This window comes from Alexandromys fortis, unplaced genomic scaffold (assembly GCF_014885135.2).
Source record: "Alexandromys fortis isolate MF-2015 unplaced genomic scaffold, M_Fortis_MF-2015_v1.1 scaffold_332, whole genome shotgun sequence".
Classification (NCBI taxonomy): Eukaryota; Metazoa; Chordata; class Mammalia; order Rodentia; family Cricetidae; genus Alexandromys; species Alexandromys fortis.
In genome coordinates, this window is record NW_026068232.1 from 394,817 (window position 1) to 417,193 (window position 22,377).

The 22,377-nt window shown below is 34.7% G+C and overlaps 1 long non-coding RNA gene across 6 annotated transcripts in view; it reads right to left on the minus strand.

The window, feature by feature from the left end:
* The window catches only part of LOC126493742 (uncharacterized), a 217,358-nt gene that overhangs the window by 82,597 nt on the left and 112,384 nt on the right, over positions 1-22,377 (minus strand). For 3 of the 6 annotated variants that reach the window (XR_007589875.1, XR_007589870.1, XR_007589872.1), the window contains exons 1-6: positions 17,831-17,916; positions 16,026-16,092; positions 14,503-14,545; positions 11,522-11,631; positions 10,945-11,034; positions 7,984-8,094 (exon numbers count right to left, since the gene is read on the minus strand). The exons of 2 other annotated variants lie outside the window; for them this stretch is intronic. This is a non-coding gene — a long non-coding RNA (uncharacterized lncRNA). Of the gene's footprint in view, positions 1-7,983; positions 8,095-10,944; positions 11,035-11,521; positions 11,632-14,502; positions 14,546-16,025; positions 16,093-17,830; positions 17,917-22,377 lie in introns of those variants that run through there. One more of the 6 variants, XR_007589873.1, reaches the window with a different exon arrangement.

Here is a 22,377-nt window from a genome sequence, read left to right on the forward strand (position 1 = left end):
GAATATCTGTGCTTACTGGGGTTACAGATGGAATTCAGGCACATGCATCAAGGAAAATCTCAACCCAGCAATGGCAATTACTTGGGGCAGCTACAGGGCAAAACCTTCTCTGCCATGACAGCCAGCATCTCCACTGAACAGACTCAAGTACCACAACAATCATTTCTATGTTTATTAATAGGCAATTTTAAAAAGCCCTTTCAAACAGCTAAGTTCATTAAATTTCTATTTAAGTGAATGAAACGCCCTTAGTCCAGGAAACATCCTCCCCAAAGCAAATGCTTTAATTCACAGGAAATTGATTCACAACAGAGAAAATGCACTAAGTTCCAGTATATAAGCAAAGACCATGGGCAACAGAATGGATACAATGAAGGTCCATCTATTCACTCATTATTTAACGTATCTCATGTGGAGAATGAGGCAAGGAAATGGTAAGAAGGCCTGATTCTTGGTATAATTTGAGGTCTGAATGAAGCGAGCATTCCAGTAAACTGGTCACAGATGTGGATAAACTACTAGTACTATTTTCTAATGTTCATTCTTTTGTCACAAATATATGATTCCATCATCAACTCTGCACTTTGCCTAACAATGATATTAATATTAATAAAATATGACATAATAAATTCTTCATTGGTTTTTGTTCATATTTTCTTTGTGCGGGAGAAATTGCCAGACAGGGACACTCAAATTCAACTCTGTGAAAGGCTTTCCTATCATTTTGTCTACCATCACCCCACACTGTCAATCTGTATACATAATATGGTTCGTTACTAAAATGCTCTTTCAGAAATCCACAGTATTCTCTAGAATTTTCTATTTTATAGTATAAGAGCCCCACCACAAATTGTTATGGTAATGGGGCCATTCAAAGGGGCTGATAGGAGATGTTTATGCAAAACATGTATGAGTATATAAGAATGGTCACATTAAGACTTTTTTCCTCACTGACATATTATCCCTAACTATAAAAATATATGAGTATTAGAAACATTACATATGTTTGTATATGACCTGGGTCATCAGAAAGGCTGAGGCTTGGCACTTTGATGGTGGTGGCAGGTATTACCTCTCCATGTAACATATGCAGCAACTTGTAGAATTTAAGACTGTGCATATCATCCCCTCTCCTGCATACCTTTTCACAGAAAAAAAAAGGAAAAAAATACTCACTAATCTTGAAGAATATTTATCCACATCAATGGTAGGCTTGATTTTCTTCACTTATATTACTTTATCAAAGATTCTATCTGTGAAGGTCTAATGAGGCTGTAAAGCCTTCCAGAATTATACTTTGTTTTAATATTTTTCTGTAGGTCTTCTGCCTCAACACAGATTTGAATACCTTTTATTTTTTTACTATTTTACAAGATCACTTCCTCCTTTTTATCTCTCCTCCAACATATAATATCATTTTAGAAGCATTATTTAAAACTGGAATATGTCACTTAAATCTTCCAAGAACTTTCAGTATTTTAAAGATCCAGTGAAATAAAGGTATCAGCAAAGATATTAAATGTCTATGAGAAACTCAAAGCTCTTGCTATGAACACAAGACTATTAGCCTAATTACTTGGGCTTCAAACATAGACTTCCTTATCCTTAGTTCTCTCAGAAATACTTGATCTACTTCTAAAGTCCTCTATGTTCTGATTTCCCTGGGAACTTCACTGTGGATAGACAAGTATCTTTCTTGGCTCATACAGCCCTGTAAATTAGAGAATGATACCCATTGTACATCCTCAGTTTATACCACTCGAGACTCAAGGGGTAATAAATGGTCAAATTTGATATGGGATTTCCCTCTCTCTGCTGACAGTTTGTCTTATTAAAATTGGTTAATAAAGAAATTGTTCTTGGCCAATGGCTTAACAGAGTAAAGCCAGACAGAAAATCCAAACAGAGAGGTTGAGAGAGGTAGCTGGAGTCAAGGAGACACCATATTGCCACCAAAGGAGAAAGACACCCATTGGAACCTTACCAGTAAACCATGAGTCTTGTGGTAAAATAAAAAATAATAGAAATAGGTAAGCTTAAGGTTTAAACTAGCTAGAAATACACTTAAGCTATTAGCCAAAGAGTACATCAGTTAATATAGTTTCTGTGTGATTATTTTGGGTCCAGGTGGACATGCAATGAACGAGCTGCCTCCTACTACAGAATGGTGCACCTTTGTGCAAGAAAATTCTCTTGCCTGGGCTGCTTGATGGTATACTGTATGAACTGGACATGCAGAACCTACAGAAAAAATGACTGCTAAAGTTTTCTAAACAATGTGAGACAGTCCTTTAGGGCTCCTGCTTCATGAGAAAACACCCAGACATTTCCCAGGACAGAAGAAAGCAACTGATGAACTTTGCCAGTACAAGACATAAGAGATCGTCAAATTTTCTGCTTCATGGAAAGTCTGTTAGGTACTATGTACCTGTAGGCTGAAGATGGATGCCCCAAGATATCAGAATTACAGACAGTGAGATGTCTCTGTCAATTCTAGAGTTTTGGAAGTTGCCTACAATGCACTTCCTGTTTACTTAGGTAATATTGTATCATTCTGGAGTCAATGGTGTTTAAGAATAGATGGTTATAGTTTTCCAAGATAAATAGTAGCCTCCCACTACACAAACTATTTGATTTGCTTCAATAGCCGTAAAACTGATCTCAATGTATAAGGACACAGTAAAGGAGAGTCTTGCTGTCACGGTGTCTGAAATAGAGAAGGGGCACATATATAAAAGGATTACCTGAAAGTTTATAGCTGTCATCTTACAGAATATAGGTAAAGACACCCTGATACTGCTGTATAATTTTGTTTTTCTCAATTTCAAAATCTCACTCCTTTTAAAGCCAAAAGAAAACTGAAGATATAAGTTCTCAATTATTTTCAAGGTTTGTGGTCATACAGTTTTAATATATGAATACGCCTCCACTTGATATCTTCAGGAAGAACAAGGAAAATATCTCAGTACCCTTGTGATTTTACACAAAAAAGTAAAAATACTCAGGGGATCCATCATTAAAGGAAAGGTTCTGAAGCAGAGACCACATTCCCTGTGAACAACTCAACTGTCTCCACTCAAATTTCTGGCTTGACAAATTTGAACTCAGAGCATTCTTTGCATCACTTTTTTCAGTACTTCAACAAACTTAAAAATTACTTTCAAGACTGCCTCCATTCCAAAGGTTAAAGAAAGTTAAATTGGAACAATATTTCCCTTCTCCCAGATATCCTACCATGAACCGTCTACTGTAAAAGACTCATAGTGCATAGAAAAATATCTGACCTTGTGTTAAAAAAGGATTTAGCAGAATGTCTTTCAATAGTAAACTTTACCATATGTACCTAATGAGAATCTGCCCCCTACCTTCCAAACTAGAAAGATCATTGGCTCCTTGAGCTCCTGATCCCAGGCTAAAATTTTAGTCTGGGTTTTGCCAGAAAAAAAAATGACCACCAAACCTTATGAGATCACAACTCACAGCTGTACGTGTAAATTACCCATAACATCTCTGCTCAGGACTGTAGTGGTGGGTCACTGCCAAAGCTGACATCACTATGAAGCACAGCAGGGCAGAATCACATGCTAAGTGCACATGACTGTTCCTCAGACCCAGTTCATGATCATTCATGCTGAATCTCCTGAAGAGTAATTTATTAATTAAGAAATTAATACAGATGTGAATAATTATAATGGGAATACTTGATAATGAAACTAATCAAACAGGACAGAATTTTATAGTACCATGGGGTATGAACATGTACAAAGGAAAAGGAAAAGGAAAAGGGAGAATGTGTGTACGGTACAAGCAATAAATTGCACATTATATTAGCATGTAAAACCAAATAAAAACCTAGCAACAACTTAAACATGTCAAGACCAGGGGTGGTGCACGAAAGTATTCCAACATTTTGTCAAAGAGTTAAGAGTATCCTTGGGGATCATATAATGTTAGTCTACTGGTGTGGGAGGTCCTTCTGTCTTTGCGTTGCTTTATTGGTTAATAAATAAAGAAACTGTCTTGGGCCTGTGCAGGTAATATAAGTAGATGGGGAAAAAATCCTGGAAGGAAGAAGGGCAGAGTCAAAGAGATGGCATGTAGCCCCCACTAGAAAGACGCTGGAACATTAACCAGTAAGCCACAGCCACATGACCATACATAGATTAATAAAAATGAGCTAAATTAATATGTAAGAGTGAGTTAGCCAACAAGAAGCTAGAGCTAATGGGCCAAGCATGACTTAATTAATACAGTTTCTGTGTGACCATTTCAAGTTAGTGGCTGGGAAATAAGTAGCCTCCTCCTACAGTCTAGCTTAATTAATTAATTGCATTTCTATAAGAAATTCTGTATAAAAATTAAAATGTAGACCAATATAGTAAGACAGCAAACAGTGAATAATAGCCTACAGATTCGTGTACATGCCTGTGTGCAAGAAACATGCAGGATGTACTACCTAAAAATACAATAAAATATTGATACATTCAAAACCTTATATACTGCAAAGTATATTGTAAAAAATTGTGGAGATATGATGAAATCCTGAAAGAATACAATTTTTGAATGGATATAGCCATGGCTAGGTCCTCAATGCCTCAGACTCATGTGATTGTCAAAAGCTTACACAGGTAAAACTCAGTGGGATAACAATCTATCCTCCTAGTTACCTTCATCCTAAATGGTAAGTACAGCCTGAATTGCTAACCCACAGAAAACTATTATCAGTACTAGCCACATCTGTTTCCTTTTTCTGTCATATACCATAAACCTGATTCTCTCAGTCATGTACAGGAAACACACTTCCTGGATCCAGATGTGTACAATATGTGCACTGACAAGTCACTCACAGTGAATTACCTTCACCAAAGCAAGCACAGCTTATGGACTCCCACACCTTCAATACGTGTGTCTGAATGTCTGTCCTTTCATTTCCTGTGTCTATCCTAGTTACATAAATTCAGAATCACTATAGAGGACATAATAAAAAAAATGATGTATACCCTGAAGTAGGTGACATGCTCTATAAGCACAAGTGTCATATTGTGGAGCAATCTTTGAAAGATGTTGGTGAGGAAAGCCAGCATATAGGTAATATCATTCTGCATAGCAAAACCTTATGACAAATAATACTCACTACCTACATCTCCTTATCACATTTCTGATTCAGTTTATGTCCCAAAATTATCCCATTAGAGGGTTACCAATACCAAAAGGGCTACAATAAAATAGCAACTAACAAAAAAAATCTCACAGAGACAAGAACAAAAGCATCAATAGGAAAGACAGTTAGATGGAGCAAACAATGGAAAAAAAAATTTTCAAATCAAACATGTGATGAGAATCTATTGTCCACGATATATAAATTACAACTGTATCCTTAATAGAATGCCTTAACTAAACAAGAAAATTCCATAAACAGAAATATCTTCAATGTAGCTGTAGATCCAAAAATAAAACCATAAAATCTAAATATTTAAAACTACATGGAAGTAAAATCTGAAGAACACTGAGACAGACTACAGAAATCTAAGAGGCATGCAGATACATGGATATTCACTTAAGTTAACATATGACTTAGCATATTCTTATTATATGAAAGTAGCTCTAGTTTCTTATTGGCTAGCTTCTACATCGTAATTTAACCAATTTCCATTCATCTGTGCAGCATCATGAGATCACGTCCTACTAGCAAAGTTTCAGTGTGTCAGTCTCCGTCAGCAGCTCCAAATTTCCCGCTGCATGAAATTCTGCTGGCAGCACCAAGCAACTTCAAGAGGAATCAAAGAAGCTCCTTATGGAGTTTGTTAGCCATCTGGGCAAGAAAATGCTCTTGTCTGGACTGCCTGATGGCATGCTATGTGAACTGAACATATAGGACCCACAGAGAAATAACTGCTGATCTTGCCTAAAGCTGAGAAAATCCTTCAGCAATCTTGTTTCATAAAAGATTCTTCAAGAAATTACACATGGCACAGAAAATGTTACTGACAAACTGCCATTATAAGCAGAACTATCTTTGAAATTTCTGCTTCATGGAAATATCTGATGGATACTATGGGCCTGTAGGCTAATGATGGAGGCCCCAAAGGTAAAGAAGATCTTTGAGTGACTGTCCATGCAGCAAGATGTCTCTGTCAATTCCAGAGTTTTGAAAGTTGCTTACAATGCATTTCCTGTTTAATTAGGTAATATGTTTTCCTTCTGGAGTATTTGATGGAGTTAAAAAATAGATAGATAATTATAATTATTGTTTTCCTTAGTTATAGTAAAAGATAAAGAAGATATAAATATTGTAAATGTAATTATTTAAACAGAAAATGGAGGTGATGTGTCATTCCCCTCTGTATGCTGAGAATACTATTGGTTAATAAAGGGCAGATTTGAGCATATAGTAGAGCAGGGCAGAAAGAGATAGGTGGGTAAAACTAAAGTAAATGAAAGGAGGGCAGTAAGCCAAAGCCTCATGGCGATAAACAGATTAATAGAAATGGGTTAAGTAGAGCTAATGGGAAAGAAGTGATTTAAATAATATGGTTTCTGTGTGGCTATCTCAAGGCCAAACGGCTGGAACAACCAAGTGGCCCTCCTACAACAGGTGTGAACAATGATAACTTCTTCGGCAATCCTATGTCACTAAATTTGCATGGTCTATATATTTTTACATACACCAGATTTTCCTATTTATGTGGAACAAGTTCTAAATTTGTAATTGCTGAAATCTGTTAAAACGCTGGTGTCTTCCTCCTCATGCACTTTATTCTAACCAGTGATAAAATGAAGGTGTGATGTGGAAGGAGAAAAAAATAACTTATAAGAGAGGGAATTGTGTTCTTGATCAGAAAAATCACTGAGCTGGGTTTGGTATATAAACTACACTAGTTTTCAGTTTCACCATATTCTGTTAGCATCTCAGGACAATGATATGTGTACATCTGAAAGGTGATTTCACTAAATAAAATCTACTATAAAAATATTGTGATGTTATTTTAGTTTCTTACAGTATCAAGATGGGAAAGAGAGAAAGAGAGAGAATTACATAGATATTTAGGTTCTTCTTTTTGAACTCCATTCAAACATGAAGATGTTAATGCAAACAACCATTGCTGATAATCCTAATAATCTACAAATTAAATTCCATGATTTTCGGGATTTTTACCAACTTTCCTATTGCCAATATTTTCCTCATTTTTTCCACTACCAGAATATCTCATTGTACTCATGGCCAGAGATAAAAATTTATTTTCCACAAAATACCTAGTGGCTTGATTGCACAAACCTTCACCTGTATTATTCCTCATCACACAAAGAAAACTTGTCGAAAGTTCAAGGTTGAGGAGAGTAATGAAGGCTCAGCCAGTCTGTATCCCTTTCTAAGATCATCTTATTGTTGCTCTGTTTCATTCTCCAACTACTCAGGAAAATTTCCCTCAGTCAATTTTGTGAACAGTTTGAGCTACTTTTCTTACGTTGGAGTCTATTTGATAATAAAAGAATCAAAACTCTAAAAAGGAAGAAAACGACAAATCCACATACCTAATGACAATGAACTGGTACAAATAGGAGATAATAAAATGAAACCCTTTAGCATGTAGAAAATATGACATATGTGTATGGAAGCAAAAAATATGCAGATCCTTAGAGTACAGCACTTCTGCGTGTTGAATATTAACCAGGAATATTAACCTTTGCCATATCCTTCTCACGTTGTCCTGGAAGGTTTCATAAATCCAGTTTGTGGAGAAAATAAATACTACACATCTCTTATTCTTAGATGTCTGGTCCTCAAGGCAAACAAGATTTTTGCAACTTTTGAAAAAAGGACATAACATTGTGCAAAGTCAAGCACTCAGTAATTTAATAACTGTAGTAAAGTCAAATAACCAGCAAATTTTAAATTAAAAAAAAGATAGACTTCAATGTAATTATTTACATGAGAAGTCAACAATCTCAAATGAAAACAAGTAGTAAGTGGTTTTACAATACCATAAACTCAGGGAAGGGGTCTCATCCAGTGTCAACTTCCTGGGATGCAGAAAGGAGGAAGTATGGCTTTACTGCTTGAACTGGAACCTTCCTGAAGAGCACAGTCAGATGCTGTATGAGAAATAAACAACATAAGTTAAAGAACAAATATGCATAAACAGATGTGAGTACTCTTAAAAGACATGTAATTATGATTATTAGTAAAATGCATTAATTTTTAAAACATAGCAATACATTGACTTTAGATGCCAATGATTTTTAAAGGCATTTAGAGGCTAAAAGTCACACACATGGTGAAGATATATTACTTTGTGGTCTAGAGTCAAACTCATTTATACTTTGTAAGGAATTGCCATAAGATAGCCAAGATTGACACAATATTCAGATAGAAGAGTACAGACCGAGAACGTGAATTTTCACTCATTTTTCAAAACTTATGGCAAATTAGTTAGCATGAAGTCATTTGGATATGGTACATAGTTAAATATAGATTAGTAAAATGAAATCAGGTGCACAAAATGAACACTTAAATACATTTGTGTATATGTATATGTATATGTATATGTATATGTATATGTATATGTATATGTATATGTATATGTATATGTATATGTATGTGTAAGGGATCCACAATAAGTGTACAGTTGTATGGAGTCAAGTTCAATATCGGAACACATCTTCCATCCAATTACAACTTATATTTATTAAAACAGAGCCTGTCATGGATCCTAGAGCTCACCAGTTCTGGTATTACAATGGGATTGTGTATGTGTGTAAAATGTCACTGAATTTCAAAAACTTCTGATATTTGCAGATGACACAGTCATTTTGAAAACCATTGGGACAAGTGGATACAATATAAAAATTGAGTTCCTCACTCAATATCACATAAAGAACATTGAAATATCCCATATAACAATACATATCTAGATACAAAAAATAAGCAAAGACAGCAATTCATTATAAATGAATTATTGTCGCATTAATAGAATTATTGGTAATATAGGGACAGAAATGTCTGAAAATGTTATAATAAACAAAACTATGCATTTTGTAAAATGAATTATATACTCAAACAGGCCTGGTGACAGAAATACAGGATTTTGATGAGACAATAATTGCCATTGAGTTAAGGTGATGGGAGAAGAACCAGAAATAGAAAAACCAGTGTGCCCACAAACCCCATGTGTACATCACCACCTATCTCTTAAAAGCCCTCACTCTGCTAGTTCAGTTTCCCAGTATGATGTCTCTTATGCATCATAAATAATAATAAAGTGATGTCATATAAAACAGTAACTACTATTAAATAATAGACCAAAATATAGTAAAATTCAAAATCCAAAACAGGTACTGATATACCTTTATAAAAAAGATAGGTCAATCGAGAGAATCAAGTATTTTTAAGCATCATATTGGATAAGTTAAATGATCAGAAAGTATAAAATATTCTACTACTATAGATTTAAAAGATAAATATGAGAAAGTACATAATAATATTATGACTTGTCATTTCTGCAATGTGGCTCTATTGGGATTCATGGGTTAAAATAAAAAAAAATAATAAGTAGAAACACTAACGGTGGTAAAATGACAAGGAATCAATATTTTATATCCTCTTAAAATTATCTAATACCTATAAATTATGTACACACATAACAGGAAATTTCACACATTTTGGAAGATAACCTTCCCAGCAGGGGCCATGACTAACTAAAAAGAACATCAAAGCCAGTCAGGAGAAGATTTCATGCAAATTGTTAGTAAGGGCGCCCAGGAGACTACTAAGATAATTGTCTGTTAGTGGTGACCTTGTTGCTTCTAAGAAGTGAAAGTTAAGTCCCTTTTGCTGAAACACTGTGTTTTTGTTATGGAACCATAAAGATTTGAACAGGAACTACGTAAAAGCTTTGAGACTGAAAATTAGCTATCAGAGACCAGGAAGTTATTAGGAAAACTGTCAAAGAAAAAAAGGTTCAATTGTATAAATTAGTTATGATATCTTTGAATGACAATGACCAGCTTACCTAGTTTTCACTAAAGGTACACTACCGGTTCATATCTTATCAATAATTAATATCAACCTAATTGAACTCAAGTCTTCCTTAAAAAGAAGTCAAGTATGTCTAATACTGCAAACCACAAACATAATAGGGTTAGTGAGCTCATGTAATTAAGAAGCCCTTACCATCACTTTCAAAGATATTATACTATCTACCAGCATTGCTATTTTGTAATTATATCAACAGAATACTGTAGAGCTATGAACAACAAATGGATTCAACAGGTTATACTTATACAGTGTGTATGTGTTTGTGTGTATGTGTGATATATATATATATATTAATTTTGTGTGTATATATAATAAAATAATTAATTAGGAGGTAATTAATTTGACAGTGGGTTAAGAAATATTCAGAATTTGAGAGACACTGATGTGGAAATTATACAAATAAACAAGATTTCTATTAATTTCTTAAATCTTTAACTATAAAAGTGAAGTATATAGCTCAGTGAGTTAAGAAATACTTTTCAGCAGAGAAGGAGAACAAGACAAGAGAATTGGAATGACAATGACCAAAACTCATAAATTCATGAAAACTTTATATTTATTATATTAAATTATATTTATTAAGAAAGATAAATCCAAGAAAAGAAGATACTTAAGAAATCTTGTCATACTGAAATCTCAAGATCCAAATCAGGAGCACCAGGAGAGAGAGCACAAGCAAGGAACTCAGGACCGCGAGGGGTGCACCCACACACTGAGACAATGGTGATGTCCTATAGGGAACTCACCAAGGCCAGGTGGCCTGGGTCTGAAAAAGCCTGGGTTAAAACCGGTCTCGCTGAACATAGCGGACAATGAGGACTACTGAGACCCCAAGGACAATGGCAATGGGTTTTTGATCCTACTGCACGTATTGGTTTTGTGGGAGCCTAGGCAGTTTGGATGCTCACCTTACTAGACCTGGATGGAGGTGGGTGGTCCTTGGACTTCCCACAGGGCAGAAAACCCTGATTGCTCTTTGGGCTGACGAGGGAGGGGGACTTGATTTGGGGAGGGGGAGGGAAAGGGGAGGTGGCGGTGGGGAAGAGACAGAAATCTTTAATTAATTAATAAAGAAATAAATTAAAAAAAGAAAGAAATCTTGTCATAGATTAAACTTGAATATTATGAATTTAAAGGGATGGAATACCTAGAATCCCAAAGGTTCACTACTTCCCCAAAAGTAAGAAAGAAAAAGATACAAGTGGATGCTACTTCACAGAACATTTAGTGGATATTGTTTTCAGGTAAATGGAAAAATGAACAGTAGCTGTTTGTTTAGCAAAAAATAAATAAAATAAACTATGTCTAATTAAAATGAATAGGATGTAATATATGCAGAAATATTAAGATATATACAAAATACATGGATTTCTAACTATACCAGCAAACATATTAGTTAATGAAAAAATAAAAATTTAATGGAATGTTGCATCCAAGAAATGTAATTGAAAAGGAAAGGTAAAAATAAAACAAGATTTGCATTACCACCAGCTAGGTGTGGTGAGTGAGTCTTCAGTGAAACCTTCCCAGGAGTTGGGGAGAAGCACTTCCTGCATGCCTGAGACTGAGATTTTCATGAGCAAGCTTGTGAGACCCTACATCAAGATCATAAAATAAACCAGAAATTGTTAAGGTATAAATAACAGGAAACTGTAAACTTATAGAGAAAATCATTTTTATAGGATCAGTAAGATCTACATAAGGTTTAAAAAGTTCAAAATTTCTATACAAGTAGTTTCAATAGTATTATGACTGCAATATTCACAGGCAATATAGATATACATACAATGGGCATACAGACCTCCATTTATACCATTCTTTTCTTACAATGTTCAAAATTTTTCTAAAATTTGCATAGAACCACAAAAAATACATTACTGATGAAACTGCCCTGAGAATAAGAACAATAAAAGACCATTTCACTCACACTGCCTGCTTTCAGATGCGCTGAACTATGATACAACACACACACACACACACGATTATAAATGCAAACGTATCTGAGATAAATTAAGGGCTCAAAAATGTTCTTTACTGCTAATAATTTAACTCATCTTATAAACTGCCAAAAGATATACTAGGTAAAAAGTTTCTCGAATGTTCTCTCATAATTGGATAACACAGTAAAATTTGTGTTTTTACTTATCTAGGAGTTTGTGTGTTTGTGTGTAATTGTGTGTGTGTGTAAGAACAAATATTGATAAAGGGTCATGAATCTAATAGTGAACAATAAGAGTTATATGGGAGGATTTGGAAAGAAAAGGAAAAGAGAATATGATGTAATTATAGTTTCAATTTTTTTAAGTATACTTAAACAAAGAAGCAGATCATATACCAAAATGTAGACCTAATTTTAAAAGTACAGAAACATGATATGTCTTAAAATTATTCTCAAAAGCATTACTAAAAGCAACATTTTCTAAGGTGTGCACCCATAGATTTTATTGAAAGACAGAAATGTCCTCTATGCCTCTCTCTGTGATAGGTAACTCAATGTATTTTCACAGTTACCTTCCCTAGCAAGGAATGCTGGAGAAATAAGTATTTCCCAAATAAAGAATAAGAGAAGGCCTGGCATCAAACAGCTAACTGAAGATATAGTCATGAAATTTGAGGTACACTGGGGCCATCTAGAGTTTCACATGAATTTAGACAAGAAAGTGTCAACAGCAATGCTCAAAAGACAAATCTTTCCTTTCATATGGGGTCAAGCAAACAATACTGGGGAAAATGTACCTCATCCAGAATTAAAAAAAAAGTTTCATTTTAACAAGGGAAGAACAAACACATATGTTTATGACTACTTAATGGTCAGCCCTGAAAATATAAAAAAATTAACATTAGACAGACCAAACAGGATATCTTTAGTTATTAAGAAATATGTATGTACATTGATACAGTTACGTACATGAAACATCAAAGAATGTTTTTTAAAAGGCATGAATTTAAATGAGAGCAAAATGGATATATAGGTGGGTTTTCATGAAGAACGCATAGGTTAAATTATATAAAACTATTATAATTTCAAAAGTTAAACAATTTAAAAAATATAAAAGTAACTGCACCTTGACATACCTTCCTGCTATTTATCTTTCCCTAGTGAGACATGAAGAAAGGTCTACACATTCAAGAAAGAGCACCCATAAAATTAAAAGACAAATGCAATTAAATTCTTCTTTGTGAATAACTATGCATACTAGAGTTACAGATGGAATTCAGGCACATGCATCAAAGAAAGCTCAACCTGGCAACGTCAATTGCTTGGGGCAGCTGCAGTGCAAAATCTTCTCTGCCATGACAGCCAGCATCTCCACTGAACATATTCAACTACCACAATAATCAATTGCTATGTTTATAAACAGGCAATTTTAAAAAGCCTTTTAAAACATTTAAATTCATGATATTCTCTGGCAATGAAACTGAATGAAACACCCCTAGTCCAGGAGACATCCTCTCCAAAGCAAATGCTTTAATCCACAGGAAATGGATTCACAACAGAGAAAATGCAATAAGTTCCATTATATAAGAAAAGACCATGGGCAACAGAATGAATACACCCAAGGTCCATCTATTCACTTATTATTTAAGTCATCTCAGGTTGAGAATGAGGCAACAAATGGTAAAATTGCTCTATTCTTGGTATAACCTTAGATCTGAATGACGTGAGCATTCCAGTAAACTGGTCGCACATGTGGATAAACTACTAGTACTATTTTCTAATGTTAATTATATTGTCAAAATACATGATTTCATCATCAACTACTGATATTTACATAAAATAATAGTTATTAATGAAATATTACATAATAAATTCTTTACTGGCTTTTCTTCATATTTTCTTTGTATGGGAGAAATTGCCAGACAGATTTTGCTCTGTAGCCTTAGCTGTTCTAGAACTCATTCTATACACCAGGCTGGCCTAGAAATCATAGATTTGCCTACTTTTGCCTCTCAAGTGCTGAAACTAAAGGTGTGAGACATCACTGTCCAGCCATAACAAATTTATAGCCTTTCAATTTTTATATAAATATATACTTTATCAGTTAGTATAATATCATGATTAAATGATGAAAAAATTTGTTAAACCATATAATACAAACTCCTCTACGTAAAGTTTTCACACCATGACTTTTGTCTCCCCACAGTGAGTGGTGTACTGACCTCATGGTTGATGATACAGGAGTTCTTTAGAACTTCCACATGACCCACAGCTTATAACTTTCTAATCCACAATAGTTACACTGTACATTGTTATAATAATGGAGTCTCTGAAAGGACACACTGGGATATTTTTAAGCAAATCCATGTATGATTTGATAAGAATAAAATTAAGAATGCCTTCTCCCAAATAGATCATCCCCATATAAAAAATACACCAGAACAAGTGGAACAAAACCTTTTTAGTATGATCTGAGAGCCCATACATTGGCATTGTAGTAGAATCTGTTGCCTCTCCATTGAAATACCTGACTGCAGTTGAAATCCTGGGCTGTACACATCATCTTCTTCCTGGCATTCCATTTCACAGAAGAGAGGAATAACATATTACAATGGAAGCATAGTTGATCACATCAATGATAAATATAAACAGAAATTGCTTATTCATTCCTGGCTGCCCATACCTGAAATAATTACATAAAACCATATTAATGGCAATGCTGTTTAGACAATGATTCTACTGTATTTTTAGATGTAGCTCTTACATCTTAATATAACCTACACATTTCTATTATTTTACATTTTTCCACAGGCTTGTAGTTTATCAGTAATATTCCTGGCCATTTGTCTCCTGTCAGGGCTACATGGCATCTCTCTGACTCTCCCTACTCTCTCAATATATCAGAATCACTGGCTGGCTATATTGTAGCCTGATATATGCCCAAAACAGCTTCTTTAATAACAAATGGTAATAAAACATATTCACCGCATACAGAGGCAAATACCACACCACCTCCCCTTTTTTGGCTAAATAAAAAGGAAGGGTTTAAATTTAACATAGTAAAATTACATATAACAAAACAGATATGGTAGGTATCAAGCAAGAATAACACTTATAATATTTATATCTACTTTTATCCTTTATACTAAGGAAAACTATAACTATTTATTCTTCAACATAATCCAAGACTCCAGAAGGATATAATATTACCTAAGTAAACAGGAAGTGCATTGTAAGCAACTTGCAAAACTCTAGAATTAACAGAGACATCTTGTTACTCGGACAGTCACACAAAGTTCTTATGTAACATTGAGGCATCTAATGTGGGATTCCCCTCTGTATGCTGTGAATACCATTGCTGGATAAGGAAACTGCCTTGGCCTGTTGATAGGGCAGAACTTAGGTAGGTGGGGAAAAATTAACTGGATGCTAGAGAAAGAAGGAGGAATTAAGGAGAAGCCATGTAGCCCCTGCCAGAGACAGACACAGGAAAGAACATTACCTGGTAAGTCACAGCCATGTGGTGATACACATATTAATGGAGATGGGTTAGTTTAGGACATGAGTTAGCCAGAAATATGCTAGAGTCACTGGACAAGCAGTTTTTTAAAATAGTATAGTTTCTGTGTGATTATTTCAGGCTTGAGCAGCCAGGAGCTAACATGCTACCTTTAACCACAAATTGGTGACCAACTTGGCCAACTAAAATCCACTTAAAACCTGAGAAAGTTTTAAAAGGATTTCTAGAAACATAAATTAAAAAAAAAAAAAAACAGAGTTAAGCATGGCTTCTTGGTAGCCAGCACTTTGCTGGTGGCAGTGATGTAGCTCCTGTAAGACAGGTTTTCCTAATTTAACGGTAGCAGATAAAAAGTTGTAATGTTTTGAAAACTGAAGCTTTCTCGAGCTGTGCTGCCAGCACAAATACTGGCTCTTTAAGGACACCAACTATTTAAAGGGGTTTGTAAACAGCATGTTACAAACTGCTTAATGACTCGCTGCATACTTGTAACTGTGGTGGTGTGTGCAGCTCAGAAGCAGTGAACATACCTTCTCTACCATGTTTGACCGTGCAGGAAAAGCAGGACGTGCCACGTTTCCCTTAGCAATGTCGCCACTTAAGTTAAAAAAAAGTGCTTAGTATTTTAAGAAGCGCTCCTTGACAGTAAAGAATAACAGATACACAATAGGACATATTCAGACATAAAAGACCTCTAAATGGGCCACAGTATTGGATTAATGTATCTAGGCTTGGGAGAGAGATGAAAGAGAATATAGACAGTTATAAAAAATGAAAACAATTTTTTAAAAAAGTAAAGTCTTTAAAGAGACTAAGTACAGAAGTCATTGATTAAAAGCAGTAAAAAATAATAAAACATGTAAGGAGTTGAAATTTCACAGAGTGTGGATTATATATATTATTGTGTTTACTTTGAATTGTTTGACTGTGAAGGAGCTAAGTACAGAGAGACATTTCATTGTATGGCCTGCTAAGCTAAACCAACATATATGTTTTCAAGGTATCTTTATTTCAAAATGTTTTCAAAATATGGATGTAAGGATACATTTCTTTGGAAAAGAGGTTCTACATTTGTTTCCACAGAAGATAAGAACCTGTGAAATCTTTCCATACTAATGTGGTTTGACAGAACAAGATAAACTGAAAGGTTGCCTTTAACACCCCTCAAAAAATTACTTCACCCAATAAAAAGCAGGAAGCAATTTGGAGAGGACTATTCACATATTCCCAAAAAATGTTTGTAAATATTCCTTTGAATTTAAAGGGGGTAACTATTAAATTTGTTGTGGTATACATCTTAATCTATTGATGCAAATTTAAGGTCAGTCTTTTTATATGTATATTTCTGCTTTTGATTAAGGAAATTTAATTGTGTAGTTCATTTAAAAATATAATATATGATTAAGAAATACAGGTTAGTAGATCGTCATTTTAATAGTTAAGCTTGTAGAATGTTAGACAGTTTTTCTAGATGAACAGAGATATATTTCAGATGGATACACATTCTTTAAACCTCTCAAAGACTACAGAATATGGCATTTAAAATGTTTAAGAACTTAAGGCTTTTCTTGACATGAGACAAATCTGCACCTGGCAACACCAATTATGTCAAGAGGAAGATGGACATAGAAGAGGCTTCTCATGAAGTTGGTTAGCCATCTGTGCAAGAAACTGCTCTTGGCTGAACTACTTGATGAACTGGATATGCAGGACCCACAGAGAAATGACTGCTGAACTTGCTAAAGGTGTCCTTCAGTGTTCCTGCTACATAAAAGAGTCTGCCAGATGTTCTGACAGACACAGAAGAAAGTGACTGACAAATTAACAATATATGTTGAACTCTCTTTCAAAAACCCTGCTGCATGGAAAAGTCTGCTGGATACTATGGATTGAGTTGCTTCTAATGTGTGTCACTTGACAATTATTATTACCCTGAATTCTTGCCCTCTTAATATATTTCATAAGAAAGGAAACACAAAGAAAAAAATTTACATAGGACCATGATGCTCAGTCTTTCAGTCTCAACCCCTTTGGGGGACAAACCACTCTTTTACTAGGGTCACCTAAGACAACTGGGAAACACAAATATTGACATTATAATTACTGTAATATCTGAGTTACAGTTATGCAGTGATAACACAAACAGTTTTATGACTGGAAGTCACCACAACATAAGGAACTGTATTAAAGTGTTGCTGCATTAGGAAGATGGAGAACAACTAATATGGGGTTTACAATAGCCACAGGATGATTTGTAAGAAATATAATTGAAAATGATTCATGATTTCAAAAAGCAACTCAAAGTAATTTTACCACATTAAATTACATGACTTACCTCCCTGAAGTGACATGTAAAAACAGATGTTGATTGTCACATGTTAGATGTGAAATGAAGACTACAAGTCTAAATACTCATCCTTGAAAATAAAGATATGAGCAATATTAAAAAAGAATAACTTATAAGCTTACATCATATATATATATGCAATATCAACTAGTGAAAAATAGATCAAATGTATGAAAGAGAGTGTTAATTTACAATACAATGTATAGATAATAAGGAAGAGAGAAATATAATAAAATCTTAATCTCAAATTAAAGAGAAAGAATATTTTGTTAAAATGTTCTTTCCTTGGGAGTGTGAACCAGCGTCTTACAACATTCAGTCTCAAATAATACATGGAGCAAGAGTAGAAGTAAACAGATTGATTTGCTGCACAGTGGTAACCATAGGCCCCTGACAACAGAACCTGACTTGGAAAGCAGAATCACGACAGTAGTATAAAGGTAATGAGGTAGGATGTCATTGTTATAGTCCTCTGCTCCCTGAGAGATATCCATTGTATACCAAGGAAGAGGGTGTCAGCACAAGCCAACATCCCTAAATCAGGAGCTATGTCTAATTGATAGTCAAAGCACATGAAAAAGTTAGATTTCTCCATTGAAGTATCCCTGCACATACAAACCTCTTAAGAGGGCAGGGCCCTCAAGTAGATAGTCCTACAAAAAAATAAATTTTTAGCGGTTATTTGTCTCAGAGTGCTTTATTGGGGCTTTTTGTTTAACCTTGAAGTGCACTATTTCTACATAGTATGGTTTCCAGTTTTATGTTTTTATAAGATTCCTGTGATTATAATCACAAACTTGTTTTTATCACATCTATGTGATTATTGTAACTTTTCTTTTCCTATCTATCTTCTAATCATTTATGTCTTTCATCATAAACCAGTTTCTGTATTAAAATTTATTGTATTGTTGTTCTTTGAGTATTAATCATAATACTAGTGGTTTCATATGTCCTTCTGTTCTAAAGAATGACAGAGAAAGACAGTGTAGATTTGGGTAAGTGGATGGGTAAGCATGGAGTACCAAGCAGGATTTGGGTGAGGGGAAACAGAAATGTTAAAACACTGCATGAAATAAAATCATCAATGAAAAAAAAAAACTACTTGACAAAGAGGAATATCAGCAAATGTTTTAGATCTAAATTTTTTATTCTTGGGGTGCTAGGGTGAGAGCTGTACATAATTAGTAATTCTGCATTTAGTATGCCCATGAATACTGTGTGCGAAGCAAGAGGCACCTGTCTCTATTGGATATTGATGTTGAAGTGAATCACCCAGTATCAGATGAAACCAGCATCCAATAATAGGTAAAAAACGATGTATTTTAAAGGAAAAGCAGCTTGAGGGCTAAATACAGATGTGGGAATAAATTTACAACAGATGAAATACTATAAAATCACTCAGAGAAGAAAGGTGGAAAAGCCCAACATGGCAGCCCACAGCACCTACACAGCATTTCCAATGGCTGTGTCTCTTTTCAGGTCTCCTTCACTTATATGTCAGTTGTAATGAAGACCTGGCTTAAACCTAAAACCAGCTGAAAGCTGGATTGCACCCAGGAGTCTGACTGGCAAAAAAAAAAAAAAAACCCTGTGTGAAGTTTGCCTGTGACTGAAAGTGTGTACAATCAAATACAGAATGGATTTGGAACACTCGGTGGAGAGAAAGGGAGCACTCAAACTTAGGTACAGAAATCAAAAGCCTGTTGTAACTTGGGAGCCTTCCATCAAAGCAACTATTTCACTTCTCTCTCATCTCCTTATCTGTTGCAGCAGAAACAGGGAAATTGAAAGGAAAAAGTCAGGATAAAATGTCATTTTACCTGGGCTCTGACTATCACTGAGAATAGACGAAACCAGCTAGCTGCACCTGGGGGCTGAGCATATCAGGCTGCTTGGACCTAGAAACTGGCTATTGAACAGTAATGTCCATTTTGCTCTGGTCATTCTGATTGGTGCTGACCCTCTGCACTGTGTCAGTTATGCCAAGTGTCTTGATTATATTCATGAACCATCACCCTGGATTAGAACTTTATGAATATTAAGGTGTCGTACCTATATCTCCTTGCACTAAAGAAATGAATGATGCCAAATACCCAGTGAGAATGGAGTGTCATGAATCAAAAATTTGAGAGGTGTTTTAGAAAAAGAAACTGTCAAATTTGTTATGTATTTTTAAACTCTCTCTCTCTCTCTCTCTCTCTCTGTCTCTCTGTCATGCATGTATGCTCTGTGTGTGTATGTGTTTGTGTGTGTATGAATGAAGAGTAATTTTCATGTGGAGAAGGCACACATGTGTTTTTGCAGGTGACATCCAGAGAATAAACTCTACTAAGGTTTCTCTGGTGTATTCATTTCTTTAAAATAACTTATTCAGTTCAAATGTGAAAATATTGTGTGCTTGTAAAAATCAATCCTCCATAACATGATCTAAAATCCATCCATCCCTACAGTCACTGTCTAAGCTAGCTTTGACTACTCTCTTCATTGTGTGTATGCACACTGCATATATGTATTTTGCTGTGTGTGTGTGTATGAACATACAGTTTGGTGTGATATGTGAACCCATGTGTGCATGTAGGTAACACACAGAATACAAACACTATTATGATTTCTATGGTGACTTCATTTCTTTAAAATATTTTACTCATTTTAAAAGACATAAATATTATATATTTGAAAAAAGCCACGTTCCATACTCTGAAAAATCCTATTTTATTCATAATCAAATTATTCTGTGCTAATTTTGAGAACCATGTCTTCTCTTTTTGTGTGTGACTGTGTGTTGGGAGCATCCATGTGTTTGTATGCAAATGTGTGTGCATATTTGTTTATAAATATGGGTGTTTGCATTTGTTTGTATATAATAGGTTATTGTTTCTTTTTGCTTTTGAGACTATAGTTTAATTACAACATTTCTCCCTTCTCATTACTCTTTCAAACTCTCCCATATACCTCTAAACATTCTCTCTCATATTTGTGAACTCATTTTTCTATAATTATTCCTGGGTGAATATATGTGTACAAATACATATTCATTCTTAAATATAACCTGACAATTCTTTTAACAATACCTGCACATATGTTTTCAAAGCAGGTCTATTGGTACTAAATAAAAAATTGTGTGCTCTTCCCTGAGAATGACAATACTTTTTCCAGATTTCCTCAATAGCATACAGTCCTTTGTGTACATTTTAGTTTTTCTGGGCTCTTCTTTGTCAAGTTGGCATGTTAATTTGTGTTATCATTATTCAGAGTACTGTCTATTCTATGTAAACCTCCAGTCACCTTCTACGACCTCTCTGAAATTTCATGAGGTTAAATAAAAGCTAATACCTAGAATCCTAAAAGTTTCATTGCTTTTCCAAAAGTTAGAAAATAAAAGACACAAGTGGATGCCACTTCACTGAACATTTGCTGATCACTATCCCAAAGAAATTAGTGGAGAAAATGAGTGGTTGGTGTATGTGTAGCAAGAAATATTAACAACATCTAGATGGAAACTACATAGTGTGCTTTAATCAAATAGTCATATTAGTTGCCATAGAAAGGGGTAAGTGCATGCCTTAAATCACAGTGGTGCATGCCTTTAATCCAAGCCCCAGAGAGGCAGCTCTCAGACACAGTTTCATTCTGAGATTCATGGAGTCAGGATCACCATTTCAAACTGAGGTCGAGGTAAAAGCCGGTGGCTGACTGTTTTGCTTCTCGGATCTTTAGATTGAACCCCAGTGTCTCTCTTTTGAGATTTTCTTAATCATGCTTCAAGGATGTGAATTTTGCAAAGAGGTCTGGCTCAGTGATGGTTCATATGATAAAGCACTATTTGGTAAATATGAAAATTTTAAAGAATAAATTTGATAAAAATTACAAAATAATAAAAGGTCCCATGTCAATTTTTGATTGACTGTACTTCAAAATTGCGATCTCCATGGTGTGTCTGAATAGCTGATGTGATTTAAGGATGCATAGGTTTGAGTATCTAAGGATGATCAGGTTCAGACCTCCCTGTGGCTACGGTCCAATCTCTGTCAAAAATTCTATTATCATTTAGTGTAAACAGATATTTCTTGAGACCTCATGTTTCATAGGAACAATTATAAGAACTGAGCAATATACTGTCCAAAGACAAAATATTGATTTGAGTTTATATATAAATTGAAAATTATGTTTAAAATAATTTAATTAGCTCCAATAATTGAAATATTAACATTTGCCAATTACATTAACAATTATTAGAATAATGTAGTGCATATGTTTTGGATTCTTACAAACTTATTGTACATCAGCATCCATTTGAGTATAGTTTGACTTTCTTATAAAAGAAGAGTGTAAGTATCCTTGACTTTATACTTGGTCGAAAAGTTCTTCCCATGGGAATATGGACAGCCCCCTTCCCTTGCTTCATCTCAAATCTGGAGTGTCCAGACTGGAAAGAATAAACAAATGTGTTTGACACACAGTAGAAACAATATGTACCTGAGAAGACAATTAGATTAGAACATACAGTATGTGTGGTTATTCATGAAAACAGAAGG